Here is a 12,028-nt window from a genome sequence, read left to right on the forward strand (position 1 = left end):
TTATTAGTTATCTGTTTTATACACATCAGTGTGTACATGTCAATCCCAATCTCCCAATTCATCACAACACCACCACCCCACCCTGCCACTTTCCCCCCTTGGTGTCTGTACGTTTGTCCTCTACATCTGTGTTTCTATTTCTGCCCTGCAAACTGGTTCATCTGTACCATTTTTCTAGGTTCCACATATATGCATTAATATACGATATTTGTTTTTCTCTTTCTGACTTACTTCACTCTGTATGACAGTCTCTAGACAGCACTGATTGTTAACCAAGATAATGAGCAGAGAGAATCAGCAAGTTTAATATAATAATCAAATTGTGTGATTTAAAAAAGGAAAAAAATGGGAAGGAAATCGCAAGAAGAGGTGACATACGTATACATATAACTGCTTCACTTTGCTGTACAGCAGAAACTGACACAACATTGTAAATCAACTATATGCCAATTAAATTTTTTTTAAAGTTAAAAACCTCGCACTGGACTGTCGCCAGAACAAGCTGCTAATGGGGGACAGAAAGATGGGACTTGACGTCACGTAGACACACATCTTGGGGACGGGGACAGACATTGAGAACGGAACAGGACGTGCTAGTGTACAGCGTGGTGATGAAAGCTCACGATACTGTATTACGCACTCGAAAGTCGCCAAGAGAGTAGATCTTAAAAGCTCTCATCACCAAAAAGAAAGGGCAACTATGTGACCTGGTGGAGGTGTTAGCTCATGCTTGGTGGTGACCATTTGCCAAGATTTATAAACATATGAAATCAGGACTTCCCTGGTGGTCCAGTGGTGAAGACCCCGAGCTTCCAATGCAGGGGGCGCAGGTTGGATCCCTGGTCAGGGAACTAGGATCCCACATGCCATGCAGTGTGGCCTAAAAATAAATAAATGGATCACAGAATTTCAAAAATACATAAATATATGAAATCATTACGTTGCAACCTTCAACTTACACCATGTTTGCGTGTCAATGATAATAAAGCTGGGAAGAAAGAAAAAAACAAATCACATGCATTGGTCTCTGGTGGGTCCCCCACCATGTTTGGGCTTGACACCCCCAGTCTGCATGATACATGCACGGATTTCCGGGTGGGGTTAGTTAACTCTGCCAGCTTGTTGCTGCTGGTTATGCGAAATAATTTTTCTGGAAGGCCACTCCTTGGTATCAACAAAAGGCACAAAAATATTTCTCTGGCCAAGTGCTTTGTAGGAAATGCTGAAAGACATGCCCTTTTAGAGCAGTTTCTCAAGGACTTTTTTTACCCCCTGCCTTTTCCTGTAAGTTCTTGGAATGAGTCCTTTACTAAGTCATCCAAGAACTATTTTTCGATTATTTACTGTTCAAAGAACCAGGAACCTCTACAAGAGATTTGTAAAAATATAACCATGGCAGTTTGGGAAAAGACAGTAGGAAAACAAGTGGGGAAGAAACCCTTGTACTGCTTCCTTTTCAAAGCAGTCTGCTCTGATAGGTGTCCTTCTAAGAGACAGAAGAAGAGAGACACAGAGGAGAAGCCCCGTGAAGACAGAGGCAGAGATGGGAGGGATGCGGCCACAAGCCCAGGGACGCCTGGAGCCCCCAGAAGCTGGAAGAGGCGGGAAGGACCCTCCCCTGGAGCCTCTGGAGGGAGCACAGCCCTGGGACACCTTGACCTCAGACGTCTGGTCTCCAGGATGGGGGAGGATGGACTTCTAGTGTTTTAAGCCTCTGGTTTGTGGTCATTTATTACAACCACCCCAGGAAACTAATACACACACTCTCTGTCAGCCTGTCTAGATCTTAGCTCTTCATCAAGACTGTGTCCTCCTCCAGAAAAGCTTTTATAGACCTTCCAGGTTTCAGTAGTGGGCCAAGACCAGTATAGAAAGCGCCCAGTATTGGGGACCAGATGTGTACCAAGCATTTGACGTCCCTGATTATTTCATCTTCCAATCTTCCATCTTCCAATGGGCGTGGGCACCTACTATTTCCTGTAAATGAAGGCAAGGGTTTGACCAAGTGCGAAGGCAATGCCTTAGAGAAAGGATGGTCTTTTCAACAAATGATGCTGAGACCACTGGACATCCATAGGCAAAATGATACAGCTTGATAGAGAACTCTTAGAACGCTTGGGTGGGTCTTCTTGAGCTGCCATAACAAAGCACCCCAGACCAGGTCCCTCAAACAATAGACATTTATTTCCCCCAGTCCTGGAGGCTGGAAGTCCAAGATCCAGGTGTGGGTAGGGTTGGTTCCTCCTGAGGTGTCTCTGTTGGGCGTGTAGATGGCCGTCGTCTCCCTGTGTCCTCACAAGCAAAACTGAGGAAATCTGAGCAAGATTGATGGATTGCATCCATGCCCATATTCTGGTCCCCATACTGTATTACTAGAGCTGGATGGTTGAGGGGAAACAGGTAAAGGGCACATAGAAGCTCTGGTGTTATTTCCTACAACTGCAAGGGCACATAGAAGCTCTGGTGTTATTTCCTACAACTGCACGTGAATCTATAATTATCTCAATGTAAGAAAGTTTATAAAAAGAAAATTGACAGCTGTATACGTCTCGTGCTATAGTGGCATCAACTGAACTTGAGTTTCAGTGATGAACCCAAAGACATCATGATGAAGAAACAGAACTAGGAATTTGCACCCAAGACTGCTTGCTTCCAAACTCATATTTTTAACCACCCTGGAAAAAAATAAAAACCCAATGGATGAGGGTTCTGATTTCTCCATATTCTCACCAATACTTGTCATTTTTTTTTTTTAATTCTAACCATCCAAATGGGCATGAAGTGGTATCTCACTGTGGTTCTGATTTGTATTTTCTCTAATAAGTAATGATGTTGAGCATCTTTTCATGTGCTTATTGGCCATTCCTGTCATCTTTTTTTTTTTTTTAATATTAATTTATTTATTTTATTTATTTTGGTTGTGTTGGGTCTTCATTTCTGTGCGAGGGCTTTCTCTAGTTGCGGCAAGTGGGGGCCACTCTTCATCGCGGTGCGCGGGCCTCTCACTATCGCGGCCTCTCCTGTTGCGGAGCACAGGCTCCGGATGCGCAGGCTCAGTAGTTGTGGCTCACGGGCCTAGTTGCTCCGCGGCATGTGGGATCTTCCCAGACCAGGGCTCGAACCCGCGTCCCCTGCATTAGCAGGCAGATTCTCAACCACTGCGCCACCAGGGAAGCCCCCATTCCTGTCATCTTTAGTAAAATATCTGTTGACATCTTTTGCCCATTTATTAGATCATTTGTCTTATTTTTAAAAAATTTTTATTGGAGTATAGTTGATTTAAAATGTTGTGTTAGTTTCAGGTGTACAGCAAAGTGAATCAGTTATGCATACATATGTATCCACTCTTTTTCTTTTTTTTATTTGTCTTATTATTGAGTTGCATTCGTTTGCGAATATTTTCTCCCAGTCTGCAGTGTATCTTTTCATTTTCTTAATGAGTGCTTTGAAATTTGATAAACTCTAATTCCCCCCCCCCAAACATATCAGGCTTTTGCTATCTTATCTAGAAAATTCCTTCCTAACCTAAGAAGACAAAGATTTTTCTCCTAAGTTTTCTTTGGAAAGTTTTGTCGATTTGTCTCTTCTGTGTGGGTCTCTGGTGGATTTTGAGCTCATTTCTGTGCCCGGTGTGATAAGGAGCTAAATTTGTCCTTTCGCATATTTTGAAAATCCAATCGTGTCAACACCGTCTGCTGAAGCCTCCGCTGCGTGTTTTAATAGGCTGATGTTCGGGACCAGCCAAAGGTTTGTTATCCTGTCTGTGAAATTTCCCTAGTTTGGATATTTGAGTGGGTTCCCCAGACCCCGCAGAGCATACACTCCTGCAAAGCTTTCCTTTAGAGGTATTGATGGGGAGAAAAAGCACAACCTAAAAGGTGAGAACTATGCTTTATTCAGTGGACTTTGTGAGGACTGAAGCCCTGGACACGGGCTCTCAGATCGCGCTGAGGGACTGTTCCCAAGAGGTCTGGGAGGAGCCTGGATAGATAGGAGATTAAAAAAAAAACAAAAAATCCCAGGTAGCTGAACATGAAAAGATGACTGCTAATTAAAGAAAACCAGACACCTCAAGTGCGTGAATGTAGCGCTTTTCTGTGTATGGGGAGATGCAAGAGTCTGGGCTCCCTGAAATCACTCCTCTGATGTGCACCTTAACTCTCTAAGGCCAGGATCCTGTTGTTCTCCATCCTGAATCCCCACCGTCGGGGGCCGCTGCAGAGGCGAGGGCTGCAACATCCTTTGTTTCCTGAGAAGGCAGGTGACCTTCTTTGCCCCCAGAGGCGGAGGAGAGGGGGCAGGAAGAGAAACGTGCGAGCAGGCCAGTAACTGGGGGTCAGAATCAGCCCGTGCAAAGCGCCCCACTTCCCTGCCCGTGGAAGGGGCAGCAAGGGCTCTGAAAGCAAGTGAGGTTTCCAAGGGGCTCAGGCCGACCTTGGGGGCGCGGGGACGGTGGGGGGGGGGAGGGCCCGACCGGTCACGCCTCCGCGGTCACCTGTTTACAACGGCCTGCCTAACCGGTTAGGCCAGTTGTAAAGGTGCAAAGTCTAAGTAAAGAAACAGGCCCTGGGGGCGCTCGGGAGACTTGGTAACGTTTAACCAGATCACCATAAATCGCCCTGCTCGCAAAAACCAGGCTCACAGGCACCCTGGAGACAAAGACCGAGTTTGTTCGATTCGGGGGTCCGTCACCTCGGTCCCGCAAGCCCTGCGGCCCCCCCAGCTTACTACGTCCCTGGGGGTCAGCGCTGATTCCTTGCACTTGGGGTCTGCGGTTAGCACCCTTCTCCTGGGGTCTTTCCCCACTTCCCACCTGCTGAGAAAATGCTCGTGTTTTTCTCAGAATCACTTTGGTAACACGTTACCATGGAAACACACAAAGATAGCTGCATAGGGACTTCCCTGGCGGTCCAGTGGTTAAGACTCTGCGCTTCCACCGCAGGGGTCGCGGGTTCGATCCCTGGTCGGGGAACTAAGAGCCCACACGCCTCGGAGCGCCGCCCCCACCCAAAAAAGCTGCATAATGCTGACCATGTTCCATGAGAGGAAAGAGGTTTGACTCAAAATGGAATATAACTCACAAGGAGCGTATCAGAAAGTTCTAAAGGATGAAAAAAAATAAAGCCCCAAAGAAGGTTTTCTGCAGACATTTAAAATGTTAAAAAAATAGTGTTCAACAAAGCCAGCTGGAACCTCTAAATTGGAAGCACACCCGTTTGCATGACTGGTTTTAGAGGTGGGATGAAAGTTTGGGCTTTTTAAACAAGAAAACAGAGAGAAGAAGGGCGTCAAAGTCTACTTATTCTGTACTTTTTTTTTCTTTCCTACATGTTCTCTGGCTGCGGAATGCGGGGAGTTTTGAAAACAAGGAGAAACATGTTTCATTCTTGTCCCTAGTTGCTCCCAATCTCCAGGGGAGTGTGATCGCTTTAAAAGGCTATCAAGCAGGTGACTTTCCCCTAACAGAGGTGTGGGGTGCTGGGAGGTCTCAGGTCAGGGCTGAGGAATTCTGGCTGGAGATGAACTTTAACCTCAAGCCTGTCACCCTTCCTACTGTCACCTGATCTGGTGGGTTTCCCTCCGTCCCCAGAAGTGCGGGGAATGAGTCTTTCCCTGGATGGCTGGGAAAGGAGACAGTCTTTGTCCCGTAAAAGTCTAGGAAGAGACGAGAAATGACTAGAGGTCGTACAAAGCTGCCTGTGTTGGGCATCGGAATGCCCCCAGGGTGTGGTCAGCAGGGACCCCCCCCCCCCATCCAGGCAGGAAGGGTGGGTTCCTCATGGGCCAGGCATTCCGGGGCTCAAGGCTGCAGAGCTACAGGGCAACTGGAGAATATTCATCCCGAGAGCAGGGGCAGAGTCAAGCTGAACAGGGACATACAAAGCACACTGTCCTAACATCACTCTCCCCGCAGGAGCTGGGCACCCAGGGCAGATGCATTTGGGGCGTGTGCTAGTTTCCTCTTACGGACATAACAAATCACCATGGCTTATTGGCCCCGAAACAGCACAGAATCATTATCTTAACGGTTCCAGATGTCAGACGTCTGACATGGGTGTCACAGGGCTAAAATCAAGGTGTGACCATGCCTCCTTCATTGCCTAGTGAGAGGGACAAGCCAGAGGGGTGGGTGTGAGCACGACATGCACTGGAATTGATTTACAGAAGACGCTGGTCATGTCTTAGGCACTCAAGGAATGTAAGCTGCCCGCCCTGTAAGTGTTGGAAGGCTCCTACGCCTGGCTTTGTGTCCAGGGTTAAAATGTTCTCTCCAGATACGTCTGCTCATTTGATCATTTGTTGCTAAATAAGTCTTTTAATTGGGCCATTAAAAGCCTTCTGGATAATCCCCTTCAGAGACTGACTCATCGGGGAGGGACGCCCTTCTGCTCCCATTCCTTTCCTCCTTCCTGCTGCCTGGGATGTCTGTGTACTGCCTGGAGCAGCGGCAGCTGTTTTGAAAACATGAAGCGAAGGATGGTAAAGCAGGGACTTAGAAAGAGGCTGCCAGTCCTGGGTTGCTTCCCTCAGATTAACTGGGAGATAACATTCCTCCCTCTTGTTTGCAACATTCTTATTCCTAGTGTATGTTACTAGCAGCTCAAAGCAAACTTCACCCAAAGAAATGAGGACACGGGGGCAGTGGTCCTCATGTGTGGGGTTGAAGATTTGAGATCCGCAATTCAACAGCAGACTCAAATCTGTTTTACCTTTCCTCTGTTGCCTGAAAAGAGTAGGCATGAACACTTTTGCCTGCCACTGTGTGGGGTTGTTCGTGGAAGCAATGAGATTTCAAGGACGCTTTAAAATCGATAGGTAAAAAAATTGGACATTGGCACTATGGTAACCCCCAAGCTTTAGAAGAGAAACAGGAGGGACATTATTGGGTGTCCACTGGGATCTTCTTGTTTCATAGATGAGAAAACTGAAACCCATTCTCTGACCATGCCTTGTTCCTCAAGAAAGGGAAATTTAAGTGAGGACCAAGGTTATAGATGTTTTTTTTTTCTGTCTGGTCACTGACTCCTGGGTCCTGTCTCATAGTTCTGGCCCTTGAAGGGAGCTGACCTTTTCCCTTTTTAAAGTTTATTTTCCAGGTTTATTGAAGTACAATTGATACATAACATTGTATATATTTAAGGTGTACAATGTGATGATTTGATGCACGTATGCATTCTTTGTGTGTGTGTGATGAATCTACTCTTTTAGCAAATTTCAACTAAAAAATACATCATTTTTTAAATCTTTTTTTTTTTTTTTTGGCCACGCCTTGAAGCACATGGGATCTTAGTTCCCCGACCAGGGATCGAACCCACACCCCCTGCACTGGAAGCGCGGAGTCCTAACCACTGGACCGCCAGGGAATTCCCACATTATTGTTAATTATAGTCACCATGCTGTACATTCGATGCCCAGAACTGGTCCATCTTATAGCTGGAAGTATGTCTGATGTCTTCCCATTTCGCCCACCCCGCAGTTTGTGGCAGCCAGCAATCTGCTCTCTCTATCTGTAACTTTATTATTTTTTTTAAGATTCCACACATAAGTGAGATCATGCAATATTTCTTTCTTTGGCTGACTTATTTCACTGAGCATAATACCCTCAAGGTCCATCCATGTTGCTGCAAATGGCAAGATTTCCTTCTTTTTTACAGCCGAATAATATTCCATTGTGTGTGTGTTTTACACACACACATATATATATAAATAAATTAGTTAATTAATTAATTTATCCACTCATCCATTGATAAGGCACTTAGGTTGTTTCCATGTCTGGGCTATTGTGAATAAGGCTGCAGTGGACATGGGGGTGCAGATATGTCTTCACTGTCCTGATTTCATCTCCTTCAGATAAATACCCAGGAGTGGGATTGCTGGATCCTAGCTAGGGGAGTTGCCTTTTTCACAGTCTGAGGACCCTCCATCCTGTTTCCCACAGCGCCTGCAGTGGTTTCCATTCCCAATGGTGCACGAGGGTTCCGATTTCTCCGCAACCTCACTCACACCCGCTGCCCCCTGTCCTTTTGGTGACAGCCGTGCTGACAGGGGCGAGCTCAAGTGTCCCCGAGGTCTCCGTCGCGGCTGCAGGAGCGGAAGGGGAAGGGTCCGCACCATGGTTGCAGCCACGGCTCCCACGCGATGTGACTCAGGGAGCGCTGCGAGGGCTCAGGGCTCAGGCTCCGCCTGTGCTCCTGCACCGCTTCATCCGTCCTGGCCACCACCGTGTGGTACAGGGGCTCAGCACCGGGGGGCAGGGCCCGGGACTTGGAAGGGTCCCTGGAGAGGTCGAAGAGCAGAGGAGGGTCATGGTGGGTCGCGCTGTCCCCAGAGCAGGGGCACACGCGTTGGCCGTACCAGGCTCCCGCGCCCTCGGGGTGGAAGTGTGGGGTCGTGTAATGGACCTTCCAGAGCCTTCTGCCTCGATGCAAACAGGGAGTCGGTCAGGGAGGGAGGAACCTGCCCACTGGACACCTGGCCAGGTGCCAGCACTGAGGAATCCTCATCGACAGCCCATGTCCAGTAAGAAGAGGAGAGACAGAAATGTATGCTGGATGGTGCAAGTCTTGACGTCACTGTTGTCAAATCAGGGTGTGTGTGTGTGGATGTGCGTGTGTGTCCTCAGGGGGCTCTGTGTGAGGATTAGAATTACAGATGCCTTTAGAGTCTTCTTACCCTTTTCCCCTATTTTTAATTGTTTGGTGCCCCCGTATTACTTTTAGAAACAGAAGCAAAGAGGATTTATCAATAGCATGATTGGCAAGATCTTGTTATGACCTTAAGGGGTTCATGGGAATACACCTCAGATACTAAAGCCAGTCACAGGACGGCACGGATGGGAGCCCACAGATCCCTTCTCCCATCAGCGGGGCCAGTGCCGGTCTTCCCCTTTCTTTAGATATCAAGTGAATCTTCTCGTTGTGTCAGAAAGGAATTGGCTCTGGGAGGATGAACTTCAAGTGTCGACACGGACAGGCAAAGGTGTCAGATATGGGGTCAAACGCTAGTCTAGATATCACCTGGAAAGTACTTTTTGAGATGAACATTGGAATCGGGAGACTTGGAGGTAAGCAGATGGCCCTCCATGGTGTGGGTGGGCCTCACCCAATCAGTTGAAGGACTTAAAACAGAAAAAGACGGAGGTTTCCCAAAGTGGAAGGGATTCTGCCTTCAGACCACAGCCTAGACATTCTGCCTGCGTCTCCATCCTTTGGAGTCGAAAAGGCAACACCAGCTCCTGCCAGGGTGCCCTGAAGGTTACAGACTTGACACACCCCACGGCTGCACGAGCCAGTACCTTAAAATCAATCTGTCTGTCACCTACCTATCTGAACATGTTGCTTTTTTCTTTCATCTTCAGTATTAAAATGGCTACACAAAAATTCACCAATTTTGATGTTTTTTAAAAATGCACGCTGATATGACAGCTGTCACAATACAATGTAACAAAATTGTTTCAGATGAAGTTAAAGACAACTGAGCACTGCTAGAGCCATCTTACGGAAGAAAACGGAACTAACCTTTTGGCCAACCCAATATAAGCGCACAATGTGGTTGCCTGGAGGTCCCCAAATTGGTTGCAACCATAGTTCCAGAGACTGTCACTTCCTCACCAGCAGGTGGGACCCACATCTCCTCCCCGTGACATTCGGCGCGTCTTTGTAGCCGTCTCCATCAGCGGGAGGTGGGAGGTGTGAGTTCAGAGGCAGAGCTGGCTCTGGGATTTCATACAAATGGACGGTGGGCTGCCCTCATCCCCTGCCTTCCTCTTTCTGGATGGATGGATGCGAGTGGGGCCTGGGAACCTCCTTTCTGTCCTGGTTCTTCATCTGACCTCCCACCTGTTTCCTTACAGCCTCTCTTAGCCATTCTTCATTTCTCAGGGACCTCTGCCAACGGGTTGGGACCCAGACTGGCTCTTGGAGAAACGCAAGTAATCATCAAGCATAAGGCAACGTGCTCAAACTCCCTAGGAACTCCGGATATGGGGACGAAACGATCATAAATTACAGGGGGGGAATTTTAAACAGGGAGAGACGTGCTAAGAAAATCGCTCAAGAAATGCTTTTTCCTGGAGTTAACATTTTAACAGTCTTGCGTTCCTCTTCTAGGGCTGCATAACAAGGTACTACAAACTCAGCAGCTTACAACAATGCCTAGTTATAAAGTATCAGTTGTGTAGGTGGGACATCTGGCATGGCTTGGCTGGGTAGTCCCTTGTGGGTCACACAATCTAAAACCAAGGTGTTATTTGTAGACTATAACTTTGTAGGATACAACCACTGGAAACAATGAGATTCAACTATATATGAGCCTCTTACATCTTAGGACTGTGTATGGTGGATGGGAGGAAGGATTCACGTCCAAGTTCCTTCAGTTGTTGGAAAAATCCAGTTCATTGTGGTTGTAGGACTGAAGTCCCTGTGACATCTTGGGGATGTATATGGCGGATGGGAGGAAGGATTCATGTCCAAGTTCCTTCAGTTGTTGGAAAAATCCAGTTCATTGTGGTTGTAGGACTGAGGTCCCCATTTCCTTATTGAGGGGGTCACCCTCAGCATCTCTGGGCTGCCTGCATTTCTTCTCACACACGCGGCCCCTCCATCTTCAAAGCATCAACAGTTTGTTGAGTTCTTCTCATGTTTCAAATATGTGTGACTTCTCTTCCATCAGCCAGAGAAAGCTCTCTGCTTTTATGGGTTCATGGGATTAGGCCAGGCCCACTCAGACAATCTCCCTACCTACCTAGAGGTCAGCAGTGCTGTGCTACACAACGCAATCACAGCAGTGGCATACCATCACAGAGGTCAGGGGTCAGGGGGGAGCATTTGGGTGGGGCTGTCTTTCAGAACTGCACATATATATGTATTGGCACATCCCGAGAAGTAAGAGGATCATATAGAGTGTTACTCTCATTATTCCCAGCAGTCTGTTACACAGTGTCATCAGGAACGCTGAATTAGTGAACACTGAACCATTGCTCTTTAGGGGAAATACAGGGTTAGGATCCTGGGGGCCTCTAGTCACTGTATTTTCATCAGTCCATCAATATGTAACCTTGTTTCAAGACACCTTATTCAGCACCACGCATGGGGGATATTTCAAAATCATCAACAAAAAGCACACAGATGCAAAAAAGTGGCACTAAATAGAGCAGGAAAGGGACACCAGTTTACAGTCTGAGAGCTGCGAAGAGAATTCCGTGTGATCTGTCCAACCTTTGCTGGGAGCACACGGGTCGGAGACTCAATTTTTTTGGCCGCTCTTGGAATGATTGACAAAGTGCCATGAGGATTGATTTGGGGCAGACGATACATTTCAGCAAGTAGAACAATTCCCAAAGATGTGATCCGTGAATAAGGCGATGGACCGTGTCAGACTTGTAAAAAGTACCATTGTAAAGTGATTCTACCCTAAATCTGATACGACCCACTGGAATGTAGGGACACAACTGGGGTTATAGTCGGGGTGCTGCCTTTTACTGAGAATATTTATTTTAATTTTATCTTCATTATTTATTAGTACATCTCTCTCTCCTACAGAAACATAAACCTTGTAAGGGAAGGGTTAGGGTTATCTATCTTGGCATCTAGAATGTGATTAATAGTAGGTGCTCAAGAAATCCCCTTTGAATAAGCTACAAGGATATAGCGTACAGCACAGGGAATGTAAACAATATTTTTAAAAAAAATATAATCTGGGAGGGGCAAGATGGCGGAAGAGTAAGACGCGGAGATCACCTTCCTTCCCACAGATACAGTGGAAGTACATCTACGCGTGGAACTGCTCCTACAGAACACCCACTGAACGCTGGCAGAAGACGTCAGACCTCCCAAAAGGCAAGAAACTCCCCCCGTACCTGGGGAGGGCAAAAGAAAAAAGAAACAACAGAGACAAAAGAATAGGGACGGGACCTGCACCAGTGGGAGGGAGCCGTGAAGGAGGAAAGGTGTCCACACACTAGGAGCCCCTTCGCGGGCGGAGACTGCGGGTGGCGGAGGGGGGAAGCTTCGGAGCCGCGGAGGAGAGC

This window comes from Balaenoptera borealis, assembly GCF_965194805.1.
Source record: "Balaenoptera borealis genome assembly, chromosome: X".
Taxonomy (NCBI): domain Eukaryota; kingdom Metazoa; phylum Chordata; class Mammalia; order Artiodactyla; family Balaenopteridae; genus Balaenoptera; species Balaenoptera borealis.